This window comes from Muntiacus reevesi, chromosome 2 (genome assembly GCF_963930625.1).
Source record: "Muntiacus reevesi chromosome 2, mMunRee1.1, whole genome shotgun sequence".
Lineage (NCBI taxonomy): Eukaryota > Metazoa > Chordata > Mammalia > Artiodactyla > Cervidae > Muntiacus > Muntiacus reevesi.
The window spans coordinates 173,979,861-174,001,739 of record NC_089250.1 but is presented as its reverse complement, the minus strand read 5'-3'; the positions used below and the strand labels follow the sequence as shown (position 1 = coordinate 174,001,739).

At 48.6% G+C, this 21,879-nt stretch overlaps 1 protein-coding gene and 1 long non-coding RNA gene across 13 annotated transcripts in view; one reads left to right on the top strand and one right to left on the bottom strand.

Moving 5' to 3' along the window:
- The window catches only part of SUN1 (Sad1 and UNC84 domain containing 1), a 43,846-nt gene extending 37,318 nt beyond the window's left edge, over positions 1-6,528 (bottom strand). For 11 of the 12 annotated variants that reach the window (XM_065923634.1, XM_065923637.1, XM_065923638.1 and 8 more), the window contains exon 1: positions 6,418-6,528. The gene's annotated coding sequence lies outside the window, so the exon portion shown is untranslated. Of the gene's footprint in view, positions 1-2,244; positions 2,264-6,417 lie in introns of those variants that run through there. The other variant, XM_065923635.1, reaches the window with a different exon arrangement.
- A 215-nt stretch (positions 6,529-6,743) lies between these two features.
- LOC136158391 (uncharacterized) lies at positions 6,744-8,035 on the top strand. The gene is made up of 2 exons (XR_010661338.1): positions 6,744-7,159; positions 7,830-8,035. It is a non-coding gene; the product is annotated as an uncharacterized lncRNA (long non-coding RNA).
- Positions 8,036-21,879: the final 13,844 nt, after the last annotated feature.

Below are 21,879 nucleotides of genomic sequence, written 5' to 3'. Positions count from 1 at the left end.
CCTCAGGACACTAGAGGAAACTCTGACAGGCGAAAGCCCTCTGTCTCATCCCACGGGAGGCTTGTCTCTTTCTCACCGTCGCACAGGAGTTAGGTCGCACATGCCTGAGCTGGTCCCCGTCTGTTGCTGAATAAACGTGTGTGACAGGCCCAGGGGTCAGCCCTCCCCTGCACTCAGCCCTCCTCTGGAAGGCCCTCCTAACCCAGAGCCTGGGAACAGGCTGTCATGGATTCTGCTGCCCACACAGATCTGACCTCTGCACTCCCCGCCATTTTTAACTCATCTAATCCATCTGTTGCTCCTTTGTATACCTGAGGCAGGCATCTGATTCTACTTCTGCACGTCACCCACTGAATTCAAGGGGAGCAATCACCACCCCCCCAGAACAGCGGCGCCCTCCCTTGGGCCAATCCCCTCCCCCCCGACCATCTCTTGCTGGCTTCCTGGGAGCGAGCACCCCTAATTTCCCCCATCCAGTCTTGCCTCCTCAAGCCAGAAAACTGCCAGAATGATCCAAAGAGAGATTCAACCATCTCCCTCCCTTCAGATCCCATGGCTTCCCAGCACCCAAGAATGAGACCCCTGTCCGGGGCCCCATCTCCCACCACCACATCACAGCTTCACTAAGAGCCGGGCCCAGGCAGCCCTCTCCCTCTGTTCCATTTACCTACAACTCTGGTGCCCTTCTCTTGTCTGGGACGCCCTCCTGATCCTGACTCCCACTCCCTTGGTCTCCTGCCACCCCAACTGCTCCCAGGTAACTTCTATGCACCTTCCGGCTCTAGCTGAAAGACCACCTCCAGGTAGCATCCAACTTATGTGCCAATTTTAGAGGTCCCTGGTGTTTAACGACATAACAGAACTGTGCTATCTGTTGATTAATGAGTCTTTCTCTCCAACTAGACCGTGAACTCTCTGAGGGCAGGAGCTAACCCTGACTAGTAGAACCAATGAATGTCACACAGGTGCCCAGAGAAACGGGAGACGTCGTCGCTATCACGCTGCTTTGCCTTTAACCTGAAAATACTCCTGGTTCCCCTCACCCCTCTCTTGGCACCCCCACCCCAGGCTGGATGAACTCTTAAAGAGCAGTAAGGGCTCTACACATCTGGTCCCCAAACTCCTTCTCCTAATGAACCTGAAGCACTTCGTGTGTTTCCTCATCTAATCAGAACTGTGGTGTCTGCTGCTTCATTTCCAACTATAACTGGGAACAACCAGAAACAGTAATTATAGGATTTTACTGCCACTATAAATGAAAACACTTAACCCACACCATTTCGGGATCACGCTTTTTAATGCTCTGCCCTCCTGCACGTGAAGCACAGGGCTAAAAGTGAGTGTTCACCAGTATGAACAGGGTTTGTACCATAAACAGCAAGTAAAGGAACCTCTAAACGGACGTTTTTCATATTTTAGATGAGGCTCCCATCTTCCAATAACATTAAAGACCAAACAAAGAAAACAGAATGACTAAGAACAAAGCAACTAGGCAAAGCACTCTTGTTTTGAAGCTGTGTGCGCCCTGGGGAACCCCTCACACCACCCTGGGAACCACTGATCTACGCTTAATTACTCTCACACGACTCAAGTCTTGGCCCTGCAGCTTTACTCTGCACAAATATCTAAAACCATCTGTCACAAGGTTCTTACTCCCTAAACTAAAATTCAGTCAATAATGGTTCACCGAGTGCCCCTATGTCACTAAATGAAACACGGCACTCAACTAACATGCAGGATCACAGATCCAGCTCAAACTGCAGAGCTGACCAACGAGCCACACAGGCCACTCAGCAAAGCAGCGGGTCACAGCGCTGGCTATAATGAGCAGCGAGCTATAGAAAGTGTGGTCTACACTTTCTCTTTGTCCATCCTAAATTTATTCTGGCCCAAAGGAAGTAAAGTTTCAAATGGAGCCAGTCTAGTCTCTTCTATCTGGACATCAAGTGGGCTAAGCTGTCCAAAATAGCAATGAGTTCCCAATTTAGGAAGAAAGGGAGGAAGCAAATGCAGGTGTTTTCAGTCAACAAGACAACGCTGTAACCCTCCTGCAGGAACCACAGAGCACAACTACCCTCCAAAATATTCACAGCAACATCACGTCTGCTTGACTGGAATTACTGTTTTGTTTCCACTGCCCTGCGAACCCCAATGTGGGTGCTCAAGTTTTGGATGTGTTCAGAACCACTTAGCTTGAGTCAACGTGGGCCCCATGAAATACCCTGCAGTTCTCTGGGTTCTCACCTCTCCTTGAAATACAGAGGTACGGACAGGTATTGCAATGCTGAAGCTGGCTTCATCCCGCCACCACGGCTACCAAAAGTGCCTGGCATTCACTGAACAGGAGAAAAAACAATAGGAAGAAACTTGGAAACAAGAAAACAAATGGATGAATGAAAACTGACATAGGCCAGAAAAAGCGGAATCATAAGCTTGAGATGAGGAACACTGAGAAATAACCCAGTTTTCATCATGGACCCCCAAAGTCTTAAGATGGTGACACCTGTAAACACTTGGAAGTAAGGACGTAGAACGGAATCAAAATTCAGGACGAATCAAACAATGAAAGTCTGTTTAAGAAGCAACTAGGCAAAACCATGTGATCATCTCAACTGGTGCAGGAAAAGCATCTGTCAAAATCCAACGGTTCTTCGTGACAAAAACATTGAACAAACTAGGAAAAGAGAACTTCCTCAATCTGACAAGGGGATTTACTAAAACTCACAGCTAACACCACACTCTATGGTGAAAGGCTGGAAACTTTCCCCTGAAATCAGAAACAAAACAAGGACATCATTTTACCACTGCTATTCAAGACTGTACTGGACCTAGCCAGAGCAATTAGGCAAGGAAAAAAAAAAAAAAGATGGCATCCAAATTAGAAAGCAAAAACTAGGACTTCCCTGGTGGTCCAGCGGCTAAGACTCTGAACTCCCAATGCAGAGGACCTGGGTTTGAGCCCTGGTCGGGGAACTAGATTCCACAAGCTGCAACTAAGACCTGGTGCAGCCGAAATTAATAAATACATAAATTAAAAAAAAAAAAAAAAAGCAAAAACTAAAACTGCCTCTATTCACAGATGGCATTATAGAAAATCTTAAAGAATTCACAAAAAACTACTAAAACTAATAAACTGAGCCAAGTTAAAATTGCACGATACAAGATCAAGACACAAAAACAAGTTATATTTCTATTTACTGCCAATAAACAATCTAAAAGCAAAATTAAGAAAACAACTGCTCTTAAAGTAGCAACAAAAAGAATAACAAACTTAGCCAGAGGTTATGAGTTTGTTCCTCACCTGGAGCACCAAAAAAAAAAACCAACAACAAACTTAGTTGAATAAGTTTAAGAAAGTATAAGACTGGTACACTAAAAATGATAAAATATTGCTGAAAGAAATTAAAGACATAAATGAACAGAAAGAGAGCCCCATTCATATGCTGGAAGACAATGCTGTTAACCAGACAATACTCCCTCCTAAGTAAGCATAGATTCAATGTACTCTCAAAATCACAAAGGCCTTTTTTGGTAAATATGGTAAAGCTTATAGTTAAATTCATATGAATTGCAATGAATCCCAAACAGCCAAAAACAATGTTGAAAAAGAACAAATTTGGAGAACTCACACTTTCCAATTCCAAAACTTACTTCAAAACAGTGTATTCCCGTCATAATGACAGACATATAAACTAACAGGACAGAATTAACAGTCCAGAAATAAACTCATACATTTAATGGTCAACTGATGTTCTATGAGGGTGCCAAAACTAGTCAACAGGGAAAGAACAGTCTCTTCAACAAGTGGTGCTGGGACATCTGGACATCTACAAGTGAAGCTGGATCCTTACCTCACCTCATATACAAAAACTGACTCAAAATGAATTAAAGGCCTTCATTTATGAGCTAAAACTACAAAACTCTTAGATTAAAAACATAGAGATTTACCTCCACGACCTTGGATTTGTAAAGTCTCTTAGATAAGACACCAAAAGCATGAGCAACAAAGGAGAAAATAAATGTGGCTTCATCAAAATTAAAAATTTTGTGCATTAAAGGACATTATCAACAGAGTGAAGAGACAACCCAAAGAATGGAAGAAAGTATACACAAATCATGTATCTGAAAGGGTCTAGTATTCAGGAGATGTAAAGAACTCTTACAATTCAACAAAAGGGCAAATAACCCAATTACAAAATGGACAAAGGACTAGAACGGACATTTTCCAAAGGAAGATATATAAAAGGCGAACAAATACATAAAAAGATGATCAACATCATCAGTTACTATGGAAATGCAAACCAAAATCAAACTGACACACCACCTCACAAGTACTAGGATGGCCATAATAAAACAATACAAAATGGAAAAAGTGTTGGAGAGGATGCAGAGAAAGTGGAACCCTTACACACTGTTGATGGGAATGTAAAATGGTGCAGCTACTGCGGAAAATAGTTTGGTGGCTCCTCTACAAATTACACATGGAGTTACCATGTGACCCAGCAATTCCACTCCCAGTTACTGATACATACCCCAAACATGAAAACAGGTGCTCAAACAAAAACTTGTACACAAATGTTCACAGCAACATTATTCGTAATGGACAAAAAGTGAAACAACTCAAACGCCCACTAACAGATGAATGGATAAGCAATTGATATATCTGTACAACAGAATATTATTCAGTTGCAAAGAGGAATCCAAGTTCTGACACACTCTACAACATGGATAAACCTTAAAAACATTCTGCTACCTGAAAGAAGTCAACATAAAAGGTCACATACTGTAATAATCCATTTGTATTAAAAAAAAAAAAAAAAATCCAGAACAGACACATTCATAGAAACAGAAAAAACCTTAGCAGCTGCCAGAGGCCAGGAGCAGTGGGTAATGGGGAGTGACTCCTAATGGGTACCGGGCTTTCATCTAGAGTGATAAAAAAGTTCTACAACTAGGAAGTGGTGATGGTTGCAGAGCACTGTGAACAAACTCAATGCCAAGGCACTGTACAGGTTAAAACATAAATTTTATGAGGTGTTTTTTACAACTCAAAAAAAAAAAAGAAAAAAAGCAGTTAGCTACTCAGCATGGTTCCCCTTCCTGCCTCTCCCTAGAAAAGACTGGAGCATAAAACCAAGGGCTCTCTAGACCCGCAAGAAAGAGGGGCAGTCGAGTTATAGAATGCCTTCCTGCAACGGGGGATGAGAGCATTTCCTCGCTAATTTGTGAAGCCCACAGCCACAGTCTTCCACCCTACTTTTAAAATGAGGCAGAAGATTGGGAAGCCCTTTTCTGGACCTCTAGAAAGTCCAGTCAAAGGACCCAAGGGCAGTGACACTGAGTATGGCTCAAGGAAACCCAACCCGTCCTCTCAGCCAACAGCGACAGGACCAGCGCGGGTGCAGAGCTCCCCAAGGGCTGGGCAGGGTCCCACTCTCAGGTACCCCGATGTTTCAGGACAGGAGGACTCAAGCAAGCCAAAACTTAGGCCACGGACGGAGAATGAGATGCCAAGGCATTCAGCAACAACATGACACAAAATTTTAGAGGAAAAAACAGTAACGATCAACAACCCCCTGGGAAATGGTAAAATCCGAAGGCCAAAACAAAACGCTCAACAAATGAATTAGGAGATTAAGGAAATCTAGAAAGTCAAACAAGAAGACAACGGTGGAAAATAGAAGAGATAAAGATGACAAATCAAGAGGTCCAATGCCCAAATACAGTAGCATTTCCAAACACACTGAAAAAAAAAAAAGAAAAGAAAAAAAAGAAAGCTATCAAAGCAAATAAATCGAGAAAATTAAAATTCTCCAGAACTTCCCAGTCACCCCGCGTTTTCAGACTTAACTCTGAATTGTCCGTTGAAACGGATGAAAACACACCCGGACGGCTCACGTTTCGGAGCCGCGAGGGCGGGGCGAGGGAACGGGTCGGGCACTGAGGACCCGGCGCGGTGCCGGGCACCAGGCCTGGCCGGTCCGACCTCGGCCCCCGCCTGCAGCGGCGGGCACGCGCGACCCCGGGCCGGAGCGGCGAGCCGGGCGCGCGAGCCGGAGGCAGGCGGGGGGCGCGGCGCCCGGCGGGCGGGGGGGCGGCGGACCGCGGAGCTGGCGGCGGGCGCTGAATAAGCGCCGGGTGAGGCGCGGGGCACTCGGTCAGCAGAGGGGACGCGGCCTGAGGAGGAGCGGCCTGAGGGGGGGGTCCGACCAGGGTCCGGCGGTGCCGCGCACGTCCCGCGGGCGGGGACGACCGTCTGAGGAGGGGGCGCGGGGGCCGCGGGGCTAAAGAGAGGCTGCGGCCGTTGGCGGCCTCGCCGGGGCCCGCGGCCGCCCCTGCCCCCGCCGCCCGGAGGGGCGCCTGGGCCCCGGGCCCACCGCGCCCGGCCCTCCCGCCCCGAGCCCCGCCACAGCTCACCTGCCTCGCGCCGCGCTCGCCGCCGCAGCCGCCGCCGCCGCCTGAGGCCTTGTCTGCACCGCCCAGGCCCGGGAGACCGTGCCCTGCCAGCCAATCGCGCGCCGCGCCGGGGAGCAACGCGGACGCCCACCAATCGCGGGCGCGCCTCTGGAAGCTCCTCGGCCAATACAGAGGCGGCCTCCCGAGGGGCCCACCCAATCGACAACGGAGGCCGAGCCGCGGGCGGGGAGGTGGGCGGGCCCCCAAGGCGGCGCGCGCGGGGACGGGCGGGGCGAGAGGGCTCCGAGAAGGCGCGCAGGGTTTTCGTGCCGAGCGGAACCTCGGACGCGGGAGGACGTCCGTCTCGACTCCGAGCAACCAGGCCGCGCTCCCTGCGACCCCCGTCCCCGCGCCTCGTGGCTGTCCCCGCGCCCCCAGCCCCGACACCCCGTACCCGTGCGACCTCCGAGCTCCGCCCGCGTCCCTAGGCGTCGCAGGTGCGCTCCTCCGAGGCGGGAGGTGGCGGAGCCGGGCTCTCAGGCCGCTGCTCCGGGGCCTGCGGAGGACACATGCGCCTTCCTAGCCTGCAGCCTTCTCCACCCACGGATAACAACAGACCACTCTCCGGTGGGGTGTTGCGCTGTTTGATCCCGACCTTTATTATCTCTTTGAGTTTCAGAACCGATTTGCCAGGTAGATAAAGAAGCTGTTACGACCCTACTTTACAAAAGAGGAAACGCGGCTCCAGCAGGTTAGCAGGCAGGTGAGGGTGAGAAGACTGCCCAACTGGCCTCTCACGGAAAGACTTCCAGCGCGGCAAAGAAAAAACCAGTTGCAAGGGCTATTTTAATGAGAACGTATTTATTACAATAATGGCAGTGGACTAATGCAGTGTTAGCTGGCTGTCCTTGTAGGGTTTATTAAGAGAAAGGATGGCCTTTTTCTTCTCTTATTTTTCTAACTCAGCACAGGGGCTGTGTCTTTAGGTGAGCTCGCAGGAAGTCATATCCCCGGTGTAAATTTCACAGATGGCTTTTTATAAGCAGGGTAGGTGGTCAACAGGAGCAGTGCAGAGAGAGGAGAGAAGGGTGTGTTTTTTGTGTTGTGTTTTGGTTTGTTTTTTGAGTGTTACCTGGGAGGGCGGAGCGGGAGTGGAGTGTAAGGCAGGGGGAGGAGTGGATTGAGGAGAATAAATTTCCGGACTAAGTCTAGGCCTTCCAGTTGTCCACAGTAGCTACCGGCCACATGTAATTACTATCACTGGAAATGTGGCTAGTTGGAATTGAGGTGAGCTGTGCATTTTGAAGACTTAAGTATGAAAAGGAAGGTTAAATATCTCATTTTAAAATGTTGCTTATTTGTTAAGTTGTAATATTTTGGATTTTGCTGTTGTTTAGTCGCTTAGTTGTGTCTGACTCTTTGTGACCCCACAGACTGTATGCCACCTGGCTCCTCTGTCCATGTGATTCTCCAGGCAAGAGTACTGGAGTGGATTCCTATTTCCTTTTCCAGGGAATCTTCCTGACACAGGAATCAACCCTTGTCTCCAGCTTGGCAGGTGGATTCTTTACCACTGAGCCACCAGGGAAACCCAATATTTTGGATATGTTGGTTAAATAAAACATCTGTTGTTCAGTTACTCTGTTGTGTCCGACTCTTTGGGACCCCATGGACTGTAGCGCACCAGGCTTCCCTGTCCTTCATTATCTCCTGGAGTTTTCTGAAGCTCATGTCCATTGAGTCAATGATACCATCCAACCATCTCATTCTCTGTCATAATATCAAATTAATTTCATCTGTTTCTCTGAGTTTTTAGTGCAGCTTCTAGAAGATGCAAAGTTTCATAGGTGACACGCATGGTGTTCCCTAGTGGACAGTGGCGTAGACGTTGGGGGGACACTTCTGGATAAGGATTCCACATGGAAGGCAGTTCACAGAGTCCATCGTTTTCCTTCCAATAATTACAAAACGACCGAGGCCAATTTACAAGAAGAAAAAATATTTCACCAGCAACAACAGACAAGGAAGGATGCAAACCCACATGCCATAAGACCAGAGGAGGGGAAGAGGTCCTGGTGGGGCTCTGTGGAACCCCCAGTACGTAATGAAAGGGAGCTCGCAAAATCCTAAGGGTCCTGACCGGTAAGCCCCCACCGGCCAGGTCTGAGGAAGAGCAGCAGGCCCGGTTGGGAAAGGCACGAAAACCTCTGAGAGTAGAAGGCCCTGCTTCCCATCCTGGGCCCCGCCCCTACCGTCCTCAGCCTCGGTGCTCACCGTTCAGACCTCCAGGCTGGGGAGCAGGGAGTGCGGCGTAGGGGTAGGGTACAATGTTCCTAGATGAAAACAATGGAAACACTCCCCAGTGAAAGAAAACTAGCGGCCCCGAGGGCGGAAGTAGCACTGACAGCCGCTACCTCAGGCCCCGGTGATGGGGAAACGCAGGGCTCCTCAGTGCCTGCCTCCTCCACCTGGTGGGGTTGGGCTGTGGAACCAGGGACAGATCCCTGGTAGGGGGGACAGAGCCCCTGGCGCCAACTCAGGCACACGCCTGGAGGTCTTCCCTGGAGGGGCTGTGTCCACCCTGACGGCTTCTCTAGTCTGTGCTTCGGCTGGTTGGTATCAGCCTGTGGGTGTGAGTGAGTCCAGCTTGCACTGCAGCTGCCCCGCGACCTTCAGCACAGCCACAGACACCTGCAGAGCACCCAGCCCTGCCGAGGCCCAAGCAGGAAGAGACTTCGCCGGCACTGTCGGGGGCCGTGGGAGTCCTCCCTTCTCGCTGTGCTGGCCGTGTCTCCCCTGCTTTCCGCCTTCCCCTGCAGGCCTCTTACCCCAAGAAGTCTTCCCCGCTCACCCCACGCACCTGTGTCTCCAGCGTGCCCACCCGGACAGCTGCTTGGCTGCTTGCTCCCAGTCTCCCTTCTCATTGGGACTGCAGTAATTTCACATGTGTTTGCTGGATACCTACTGTGTGTCCCATATTTAGTAGGGGCTGGGATCCACCACTGAAAATCAGATTTGCTTGCCCACCTGACACCTGTATTCCAGGGGGAAGAGCCATGCGTAACACGTGTGTTTGAGCATGCGTCCTATGCTCACAGAGCAAGAATTCACAATTCAAAAAAGCAAAGGAACCAGAGATCAAATTGCCAACATCCATTGGATCATCAAAAGCAAGAGAGTTCCAGAAAAACACCTGCTTTATTGATTACGCCAAAGCCTTTGACTGTGTGGGTCACAACAAAATCTGGAAAATTCTTCAAGAGATGGGACTACCAGGCCACCTTACCTGCCTCCTGAGAAATCTGTCTGCAGGTTAGGAAACAACAGTTAGAATTGTACATGGAACAACAGACTGGTTCCAAATCGGGAAAGAAGTACGTCAAGGCTGTGTATTGTCACCCTGCTTATTTAACTTATATGCAGAGTACATCATGTGAAATGCCAGGCTGGATGAAGCACAAGCTGGAATCAAGATTGCTGGGAGAAACATCAATAACCTCAGATATGCAGATGACACCACCCTTATGGCAGAAAGTGAAGAACTAAAGAGCCTCTTGATGAAAGTGAAAGAGGAAACTGAAAAAGTTGGCTTAAAACTTAACATTCAGAAAACTAAGATCATGGCATCTGGTCCCATCACTTCATGGCAAATAAATGGGGAAACAATGGAAACAGTGACAGACTTTATTTTTTTGAGCTCCAAAATCATTGTAGATGTTGACTGTAGCCATGAAATTAAAAGATGCTTGCTCCTCAGAAGAAAAGCTATGACCAACCTAGACAGCATATTAAAAAGCAGAGACATTACTTTGCTGACAAAGGTCCATCTAGTCAAAGCTATGGTTTTTCCAGAAGTCACATATGGATGTGAGAGTTGGACCATAAAGAAAGCTGAGCACCAAAGAATTGACACTTTTGAACTGTGGTGTTGGAGAAGACACTTGAGAGTCCCTTGGACTGCAAGGAGATCCAACCAGTCCATCCTAAAGGAAGTCTGTCCTGAATATTCATTGGAAGGACTGATGCTGAAGCTAAAACTCCAATACTTTGGCCACCTGATGCGAAGAACTGACTCCTTTGATGCTGGGAAAGATTGAAGTCAGGAGGAGAAAGTGACGACAGAGGATGAGATGGTTGGATGGCATCACCAACTCGATGGACATGAGTTCGAACAAGCTCTGGGAGTTGGTGATGGACAGGGAAACCTGGCATGCTTCAGTCCATGGGGTCGCAGGTTTGGACACAACTGAGTGACTGAACTGAACTGAACTGAAAAAAGCAAAACGGGTGGAAACACTGGTTTCTAGATGGGGGTGGGGTGGGGAATGTTTCAGTCAGTGTAAGAGGATCACAATGAGGGAAGTTGACCTGGAACCTTTATTTGTTTTTATTTTTGGCTGTGCTGGGCCTTCATTTCTGTGAGGGCTTTTCTCTAGTTGCGGTGTGAGGGCTTCTTATTGTGGCTTCCCTCGTTGCAGAGCACGGGCTCTAAGGAGCACGGGCTTCAGTAGTTGCAGCTTCTGCTCCAGAGCAGAGGCTCGGTGGTTGTGGCGCTTGGGCTCAGTTGCATGTGGGAGCTTCCTGGATCAGGGGTTGAACTCGTGTCTCCTGCACTGTCAGGCAGATTCTTTACCACTAAGCCACCAGGGAAGGCCCTGACGTCTTACAGTTAAATTAAGGGAGGGAAGAGACAGCTCCAAGAACAAAGCCAGTTCTCCTTGAAAAAGAAAACAGTGCTCACACTGTCATATCTGTGCAGAGACCAGGGTGTGAAATGTGCTCAGGAAATTATAAGCTGTTAACTGAAAAAGGTAGCTTGTCTGATTCCATGTGTGTGTAGACACACACACACACACACACACACACACACACACACACACACACATACACACACAGGGCACAGAAAAATGTTGCCAGTGATTCTATCCAAGTAGGGGCATCGTAGATTGTTTTCCTTTTCTTACTTGAGTTTACCTGTATTTTGCACAAAATACTGAGAAATTTTTAGAAATTTTAAAAGTTTCTAAATGTTAACATTTCTAAATGTTAAACTATGGAAAAAGTACAGACTTGTACTGTACTTTAGGACAATGACTTGTACTTTAATGGCTCCATTATCCTAAATTAACAACTATGAATATTTTGCCATCCTTCCTCATTGAAATTTTATTTTTAAAGAAAAAATTTTTAAAGAAATAAAACTAGATTCCAGATGAGTGACAACCTGAGAAGGAACACTACGACACTGAAAGAGACTGAAGGAAGCTGTTTCCCGGCGGGGGGTGGGGGGCAGCGTTTCTTAAACCTCCAAGGCACAAACCTTATGGCGAAACATTGATGGGTCTGACTCCATCAAAGTGAAAGATGTCTGTTCAGCAAAAGATACCGTGAACAAGTAATCAGTCAGATAACAGGTCAGAAGATATCTGCTGTCTTTAAAACAGACCAGGATGACTGGTTAGAATATACAAGAACCTCCTGCAACTCAACAAAGAAAAGAGAAAGGCAACAGGAAAATGGGCAGAAACAGAAACGTAAGTGCATGACAAGAACATGAAGCGTTGCTTTGGCCCCTTAGTAACCAGCGAAATGCAGATTCAGGTAACTGCACGCCACTCTACCCCCATCATATGGCAACAATCAGAATGGACAACGCGAGTACTGGCGGGCATGCGGAGGGCCCAAGCGAGCTCAGGGGAGGGGCCCTGGAGCAGTCAGGGTCACAGAGACAGGAAGGAGGAGGCTGGGCACCTGGGACTGAGGGAGGGGGGTGGGGTGAGTATTTAATGGACACGGGGTCTCAGCTTGGGAAGGCGAGGAAGCTCTGTCCATCACCATGGACAGTGGTGATGGTTGCACAACAGTGTGAATATTCTAGACACCTCTGAACTGGACCCTGAGAAGTGGCTGAGATGGCAAATGTTATGTGAACTTTAGTACAATTTTGTGGCATCTGGAAAGCAGCCTTGTCGAGGTACTTCCCATGGAAGAAATCCTCCCACTGACTATAAAATTCATCTGCTTGGGGGCTTCACCCTTCCTGAGGGGGAAGGGCAGCTTGAAAATAGCACCCTGGGAAGCCGGAGGGGCAAGAATGAAGGCCGCTCCAAGCGTGGGCACAGTCGTCAGGCGTCCAGGTGTCCTGGCGTCCAGGCTTGGGTGCCCAGGCATAAAGGTGCTGGGAGGCTTCAGCTTCCCAAGGGTCTCTCCTGTGCCTTCTGCAGCCCCCACCCCGCTTTCTACCCCTTGTACCTGGCCCCTGGAAGCCACTAGCCTGCCCTCTTTTTCTAAAATTCCATCATTTCAAAAATGTTGTTTAAATGGTATCCCACGGCATGTCACCTTTTGAGGCTGGCTTTTTAAGCCCGGCAAAATTCCCTGGAGATTCACCCAAGTTCGTGCGCTTGTCAGTATTTGTATCCTTTTTAATGTAAAGGGGGCTGCACACACACAGGATTCATCCATGGGTGAAAACGTGAGTCCCCCTGTCCTGGTGAGCAGGGGGCCTTCCCTCCTCCTGTCCCTCCCTAACAACACGTATCTGGACTCTGAGGATGCCCTTCTTTCTTGCAGCAGGAAACCGGATACAGATGAACATACACTTCATGCTGAGCAGCAGTTCTGTTCTTCTGAAGCCGTGACACCCCGACTCCCAGCCTCACTTGCGTGACAACGACATCCCTGTAGCACCAGGGTTAGGACTTGTGGAGGGCTGTTCCCAGTCTCAGAAAGCGCCCACCTGCCTGGCAGCTGCAGGCATGTGCCGGTGACTGGCTGTTGAGCGTCAGGCCCTTTGCATATGTGAGTTTATCACACATGCTCCCATGTCCAAATGTCCGTTCTTCAACACCTGAAGCGTACTGGAAGTCATTGTAAGGGGAACCTCTCCTTCTCTGGGGTGTGGTTGTAGAGCACAGAGGGGACTGGGATGGGAAACCACAGCAGGATCTTTTGAGCGCTGCAGCAGTGCTATTGTCATCCAGTGTTTGGTCCTGAGTCATTGTCAGCAGCTACAAGGAACATCGCACGGCCAGGTGCAGCCAGTTCATCCACTTGTCGTCTCTTCAAAGAGCCTTCAAAGGCTGGAGAAAAGCATATAAAGCTCTGTCTTTGGGCAGGCTGTCTCTGCGTTCTCATCCCTGATGAATTTCCAGACCAGAGGCATTCCTCCGTCTGTACTGAGAGAAGCTTCGATGGCAGACCAGCATGCGAATATCTTTTCTCTGAACGCAACAAGGACACGTTTCTTGAGGGGAGTATCTAAGAGGTTTCTGCTTCCATTTCTGTAAGTCAGAAATCTGCTTGTTACTGCACATTCTGAGGAAAGTGAAAGGTGACCCAACCTTCAGTATGAAAAGCCCAGTATCAGGTCAGCAGGGCTCACCTTTATTCGCAGGGTTGTGTACAAGGGCTTGAAGGGCATTTAGCAGCTATGATCTGTTCGTTTCCTTGGTAGGAGGATCACTGACTGATGGAGTTTGCCAGAATCTACCTTTGCACTGGCAACAAACACGAAGATGGAAAACACAGCTGAGTTTGTCTGCGGACAAGATATCAGCAGTCTTTGTTCTGTGTATTCTGCAGTCTCGTTAAACTCTTCCCAGACATCAAGAGGATGATCTTGGACCTCCCTGGTGGTCCAGTGGTTAAGAATCTGCCTTCCAATGCTGGGGATGCCGGGGATGCCAGCTTGACCCCTGGTGAGGGAACTAAGACCCCATGTGCCACGGGGCAACTAGAGAGATGCCTGTGCACCACAATGAAGAGCCTGCACAGGACTTCTAAGACCCGATGCAGAGAAAAAGAAACAAAGATTTAGAAAATAAAAAATAATTTTAAATAAAATAGGGCTTCCCTGGTGACCTAGTGGTTAAGAATCTGCCTTACAATGCAAGGGACACTGGTTCGATCCCTGGCCTGGGAAGACCCCACATGCCACGGAGCAACTAAGCCCCTGTACCATGATGGAGCCCACGTGCCTAGAGCCTGTCTCCACCACAGGAGAAGCCTCCGCAATGAGAAATCCACACACCGCGACAGCCTCCACTTGCCAGAACCAAAGAAAAGCTAGTGCAGCAATGAAGACCTAGCACAGCCTAAAATAATAAAATAAATCTTGAAAAAGATGATTTGAAACTCCTTACTTCCAATCAAAGTAGCCAAGAGCTGAAAGAACAGTGTTTTGGTGCCAAATTGTGCGGGTCTTGGGGAGCCCGTGGAAAGTCTCCTTGGGGTGAGAGGTGAAGGGTCAGCTCTCCTCTATCAGGGCAGGAGACACACTTCTTAGCACAGTCTTCCTTCTGATCTCAGAATGTGGAAATGTCACTTTACTCAGCTCCATAGAGCATGAAGGGACAGCGTGTCCTGAGCTCACACGGCGGCCCCAGACTGTCTGTGGTCCTGGGAAGACAATGAAGTTGTGGCTGGTTTACAAGAACTTTCCTGTCACACCCGGGACTTGAGGTCAGTCCCCACCTGCGCCCTCCTTCCTGTCCATCTGAAAATCCAGATCAGATCCACGTGACCCTCCCCTTCAGACACTACACAAGCTGCCGCACTCACGACCACAGTTTAGAAAACATGTGTTTAAAAAACCCATAGGTCACTTTAACCCCATCACCCAGAGATAGCTCTTACAAACATTCTTATGTCTGTCCTGTCACTTTCTGTGTACATATGCGTATATTCGGAGAAGGCAATGGCAACCCACTCCAGTACTCTTGCCTGGAAAATGCCATGGACAGAGGAGCCTGGTGGGCTGCAGTCCATGGGGTCATTAGGAGTCAGACACGACTGAGCGACTTCACTTTCACTTTTCACTTTCAGGCATTGGAGAAGGAAATGGCAACCCACTCCAGTGTTCTTGCCTGAAGAATCCCAGGGATGGGGGAGCCTGCTGTCTATGGGGTCGCACAGGGTCAGACACGACTGAAGTGACTTAGTAGTAGCATGTGTATATTTTTATTAACATAAAATACGTGCCCCGTATATGCCATTTTGCAGTCTGCTTCTCCACCTCAGCATGCACTCCTCTCTGCCCACCAGAGGTCTCAATGCAGAGAACTGAGTACACCCTGTCTCTCTTCTCCCTGAAGGCTTCTTCACGGAAAGGATTGGCAGAGACGCACAGAAAGGCAGTGGGTGGGCACGGGAGGTGTCCGCAGACAGGGGCATCCAACAAATTTGGGGAAGTGTGGGCAGAGGGAGCAGCATCCCAGAATAGGAGCGCTGCGCGGAGGCAGGTGCTTGTCTGTCCTGGTCTCAGAGGCTCAGGGTAGGTGGGGCTGGCACTGGGGATTAACCAGAGGTCCGGGGATGAACAACTGCTCCCTCACAAACCCAGGCCACAGAGCAGCTGGCAGCTGGCCTGGTGCCCTGGTCCCAAGGCCAGGCTTCTCTTCTCCAGAGAAACCAAGCAAACTGCTTTTAGAGTGGAGTGGGGCTCCCCAAGGAATTCCTCCCTCGGCCTGGCGCACCTGATAGCACTGACCCTTGGACAGGACATTCCCCTCAACCTTTCTATTTAGGAGACAGGCCTGTCAAGGAAACTAAGTTACCTGGAGTGCCTAAGTAAGTTCTGACCCCACTTAGTGATGAGAAAGATTTGGAGGCAATGGAATGCTTGTGCATTTCTGGTGGGCCCGTCAAGTGGTACAACTACTTTGGGAATGAGATCAGCAGTTTATCATAGAGTTAAACATACACTTAACATGCCATCCAGTGATTCCGCCCTTTGGTATTTGCTCAGGCAACATACAGATGTATGTTCACACAGAGACTTGTAAATGAATGTCTTTAGCTATTATTCAAAACTGAACTGGATAAATTGAAATGTCCTTCCGCTGATGAACAGATAAAAAGCTATGATACAATGGAATATGACTCAGCAGTAAAAAAGGAATGAACAACTGATACATGTAAAAACGTGGGTAAGTCTCAAAAACACATGCTGAGCATGACACTAAAGAAATGATACTGTAATCTGTAATGACAGAAATCTGATCAGTGACTACCCAGGACCTGGATGTGGAGTGGGGTTTGACTGGGAAGGGGACCAAGAAAACTTTGGGGAAATGTTCTATACCTTGATTGTGATGTGATTACACAGTTGTATATATTTGTCAAAACTCATCAAAATATACAGTTAAAAATGGGACCATTTCATTGTATATAAATTAAGCCTCAATAAAGTTCATTTATAGAAAAAGACTTAAAAGGTAAATGGTAAAAAAATAAGAAGATCAATAAAATACTTAGAAAATAAAGTAAAAAAAAATGATCTTAGGACATAGAAGAAGTGACCCAAAAAGAAAAAGAAGAGGAAGAGGAGAAAAAATAGTTAAGAAATGATGGAGTCATGGAGGATGTGTCCAGGATATTTAACTTCACGTACACAGATGTTCCAGAAGAAGAGAATAAACAGAAAGAAAGTTCTTAAATACAAACAAAAAATTGTAGAAAATGGAAGGTCCCCTCGAGAACAGAGAAGGGTGAATGAATAAAAAGATCCCCATTTAGACCTGTTCTTGTGAAATGTCAGAGTATTAGGGATAGAGGTTTCAGAAGCATCTGAAGATAAAACTCGTGACTCCTCCAAAGGGATGACTATCAAACTGTCAACTGTGAGATAATGACAGAGCTGGGCCTTCAAAATGCTGAGGAAAAATTTGGGATCTAGAAACTGATGCCAAGTTATGAGTGCAAATTAAAAGCCTTTTTAGAAACATAAAGACATCCCCTTCTGAGGACATGCTTAAAATATACTTCAGCATATGAAGCTGGGACCAAGTACAGAGAAAGCGAGGGACTGGTGGGCCACGTGTGATGTCCGCAGTGACAGTCAGGCAGCAGGTCTGGACAGAGACCGGGGCTCGGAGACAGACAACTCCAGGGGAAAAGACAGGTTTTGGGAGCTTCTACAATCTACAAGCAAAGCATGAAAAAGCATTTTCAACCCATTCAAACTGTAAAGACTAATCTTGACAATACTCAAGCAAAAGTTTGGGTGATGGAAGGTGGGTGGAAGTGGGAGAGGCAGAGGAATGGACAGGACCCCTTTCTTCCGTTGGGGGGAAAGAACACCATGCCATCCAAGGCTTGTGGGACAAGATACAGAGGTCTAAGGATTGGGTATTGTTTAATGCCACACAGGTACTCAGTGAAAACATACAAGAATAACAGAATTATAAAAAAAAGGACGTGGGAAGAGACATGAAGGGGTAGGGGAGAATATGTTCTCTACCCTCACCTGCTGTGGTCCTGATGGTCTAACCATGTTGTATGTCTGATCTCACCTCTTACTGTCCTCCTCTCACTCATCTGTAAGCTCCTGTCCTGCCTCCTTGCTGTTCCTCCAAATTGCCAAGTTTGTCCCTGTTCACGGCATCCATAACTGCCAAGACAGTAGAGACAGGCTGGGCAGCAGAGATTCCACAGAAGCCCATCCACCCCAGCCGCTCTGAGACACAAGGGTTAGCCCCAGTTCTGAAGGTCCCTTGCTCACCTTGCCCATGAGAGCAGTGAATTCATCTTCACTCCCTTGTATTTTGTAAAAATGGTATGGAGTTCCCATGTACTCTGTCTCATTTCTCAGTGTCAACAATGTTATCTCTTACACCTTCATCACTTGGTTCAGGTGTTTTGGTCAAGTTTCTCCACCATGAAGTTACTATTAATCCCTTAGTAATTAAAAAATATCTTGGGGGAGATATTTGAGTAATAAGCTGTCTCAAAACTTTTGGTCACAAATCTTAGAAATCATCAGTAGATCTTGTTTGGGACAAGTATTACTGAGGTGTTTGCCTAATGTTGATTTTCTATTTCTCTCCTTCCTACTATATCTATTGGAATATTTTTGTACGGAAGGCCTGTCCTTCCTCCCTCACTTATTCTTTTTTCTTTCTGGCCGCACCACATGGCTTGTGGGATCTTAGTTCCCCAATCAGGGATTGAAACCAGGCCCTTCGCAGTGAGAGTGTGCAGTTCTAGCCACTGGCCCACCAGGGAATTCTCGACTTATTTATTTATTTTTTTATATCACTAGGGACTCGTGAATATTTATTTTACATTATTCTGTAACAGTTTTATTAATTTTGCCAGGCACATAGTTCCAGCTTTGGCCACTAGGAGAACCTTCAGGTTGGCTCCTGAGTCCCCATCCTTTTTGGAGCCATTCCTTTCTGGCAATGCAGGACTTTCCAGGCTCACCTTGGACTTTCCCTGACCCAGCCCTGGAATCAGTCACTTCTTCAAGAAGCCCAGGTATGTGTGTGGGTGGACTTGCAGCGCTCTCTACTCTAGGCCCGAAGGAAGGAAAGAGGGTGTTGTGAGAAGGAACGGCACTCCTGCCTCGCCCACTTCTCCCGCCCTATTCTTCCCTTCAGGAAGGATGTTGCTAACAGGTGCGGTGGGCTCTTCACGGACTGCGCCCCGCTGGGCCCCTGTCAGGACCCCCAGTTGTGTTTGAGGTACAGAGTTTGTACTCGGAGGGGCAACGGCTGGGTCTCAGAGCGTCACCAGAAAGGGATACCTACCAACTGACAAAGGTATCTGTGAGCAGCACCCCCGCCCCTGTCCCTCCCAAATCTCTGGGGGCTGGAGGACGGTGGGGGGGTAGCCCACTCGGAGGAATGGGAGTACAGTCCCTGTCGGCTCGAACACGTTCTTAGTGAGTCACAAAACTAGGACATGAAAAATGAATTTTTTTCCAGGTCGTTCTGGTAGTATTTGTTTAAATTCTGACGTTTTATCGAGCAAGTATCAAAACGTGTAGCTCAAACTGGCTTCAGCTAAACAGTTTTCAGCAACTCAACCGAAAAGACGTGGTTGGACCGCAAGTGCAGTTTGCCGAGGTTTCTGGCTCCATTTCTCCACAAGAAAAGCAACAGCAACATCAACCCTCCCTGACTAGAAGACCGGCCACTCCACACTGTAGACGTCAGCGCGGTGCGCCGCTACTTCAGGGTCCGGGCGGGAGGGGGCGCGGCCGGGGTCACGTGACCCAGATACGGCCAATCAAGGGCCCGGCCGCCGGTGGAACGCACTGCCGTAGGCGCCTCTGCGCCGCTGGCGCCCCCGATTGGCCGAGTCCGAGTCACGTGGCCGCGCCCTCGCCGCAAGGGCCGCTGGGAGAACCGCTGTCTGGGCTTGGGGTGCCTGAGTCGCGCGGTCGCGGGGGCGTTCTGTGCGGCAGGGCCGGGTGCAGACGTGGAGGTCGCGCGAGCCCGGGGGAGTGCGGCCGCCGACCGGCGCCAATGCGGCGCCCGTCAGCGGCCGCGGTGTTAGTCGTACTTCTTTTTCAGGCGGCGGCGCGCACTTGCCTGACGCGGAGCTGCGGCGGGAGGGGTGGCCGCGCACCCCTCGTGAGGACCGGGATCGCGGGTCCGAAGCTCGTCAGCTCCTGCAGGTGCTGGGCACTGCGCACAGCTGCTGCGCGCCCCGGAGCCGGAGGCCGGCCGCCGGGACCTCTGGGCTAAGACGGAGCGGGCTGGAGAAACCTTGTCGCTGAGTTGTTGGGCGATACGGTTGTCCTGTAGGGATTTTATACGCCAAAGCGAAATTCCTAATTTTGGTTTCGCCATTAAATATCAAGGATTTCAAGCCATGTGAAAAATCCACAGTAGTTTCTGAAAGGTTAATTCCATCTCGTTAATCACGGGAAAAGGTACAGGCTAAAGCACTTCCATAAGAGGCCATGAGAAGCGTTAGTTGCTAAAGGTGTCATCACACACGAAGACCAACGCCACCAGGAGGGTCGTTTCCATTGGGTTTGCCCGCCGCAGCCTTGGCCAACTGAAGCCAGGCGAGCAGCGAGACCGATGTGTGTGCGCTTGTGAAACCCCAGGTACACAGGGCCTCAGACAGTTGATCCGGAGGATGAAGACCCCAACTCAAACGCCTGTTACTGGGAGGCTGGAAAAGGGCCAGTGTTCTGCCCCAAACCCAGTCCCCCTACAGTAGTTTAAAAGGCCACTGTTGTCCCCATTTTTACATTTGCCAGTTTCACCACTTTTGTTCACTCTCAATCTTAGCCAAAACTGTCAACTCACTTTTTCAAGAATAGAAATATAAAGGAACTAATGTAATCCTAGAGGATAGAAGCGCCATCAGTTAGGCAGGAAGAGAGCACCTAGACTTCTAAATGGATTCTCTTGTCTGTAGTTACCATGTCTTGTCAGCCAACCAGGGCACTGGTTGCCTCTTCAAATTATACTAAGACATTGAGAAAACTCCTAAGAACAACGGAGCAGGTGCTTTTGCGTTTGGGACCGGTTCCAGACCTGTGTCCCAGCCAGCTTCTGAAGCCATGATTTGCTTATAGGAAGAGTCACAGAAAAGCAACTTACACCATTGAGGGTTCAGGGCCAAAGGAGAAGGGCTGATAGGGTAATGCTTGAATGGAGGCTACAGCCCCTGGCTGAGATACCAATTGTCATGTACTACAACCCTGCCATTAACATTATAAAAAGACTCAAGTCTGGAAAACAAAGAAAAAAAGTATATCCAAAGCCGGTCACCCTAAGTACCACCCAGTAATTGCTCCTCTTGTCTGCATCACACAGGCAGTGCCTGGGTGTCTAGACATCATCGACTGTTTAGAGTCCTGGAAAATGGGGAAAAATCAGGAAGAAAGATTTATCTTTAGAGAGGATTTAATTTTCCAGGCTGGTTGTAAGGTAACTGGTAGTGGAGCGGCAAGCCTTTGGTAACACACCACCATACTTGCTGTTCCTGCCTGGAGGAGGCAGCCTCTGAGAGCACTTGATCTTAGCTTTTGACTTCCAAACTCAACCAATGATTGTTTCTAAAGTTTTGATACTTTCAGTTATGAAAAAATTCACACAAGATACACACACACACCAGTAGAGCAGACAGGAACAGGTACCTAAACATCCGTCACTGATTCAGTGGTTAAGAGAGAACCGTTGAACGGCTTTGCCTGTTCTAGAAGTCCAGCAAAAGAGGCACTCTTCACACCTGGCTGGCTGCAGACTGGGGTTTGAGCGCACCACCCGCCTGGCAGTGCTCGGTGCCCTTTGATCGCTGTCTTCTCTTGTGTGGACATAATACAGTTCATCCATTCACAACGTCAATGGACATTTGGGTGATTTCCAGTTGGGCTGGAATAAAGCAGTTATGAACACTGGGTACAAGTCTGCGTTTTCATTTCTCAACGAGACAAGTTTTTGGTAAACATTTTGCTTCATCCTGAACGTCCTTCCCTGGACGTGTGCTGACAGGAGTCAAGATCATCACCCACAGTCAATTTGGATTTCTGATTTGGCAGTTAAGTCTCAGCTGAGATGTGCTTTCAACTAATGAACACGTGCATAAGAAAAGTAAATGAAAAGGTATCAAAAGGCACAGACCCAACTTCCACTCCAGTCCCTCAGCCCTACAGGTGCCCTCCTCAGATGACACCAATTTGATGTCATCAAATGGTAAGATGACACCTTACCAATTTCTTTGTAACCTAGAAATGTC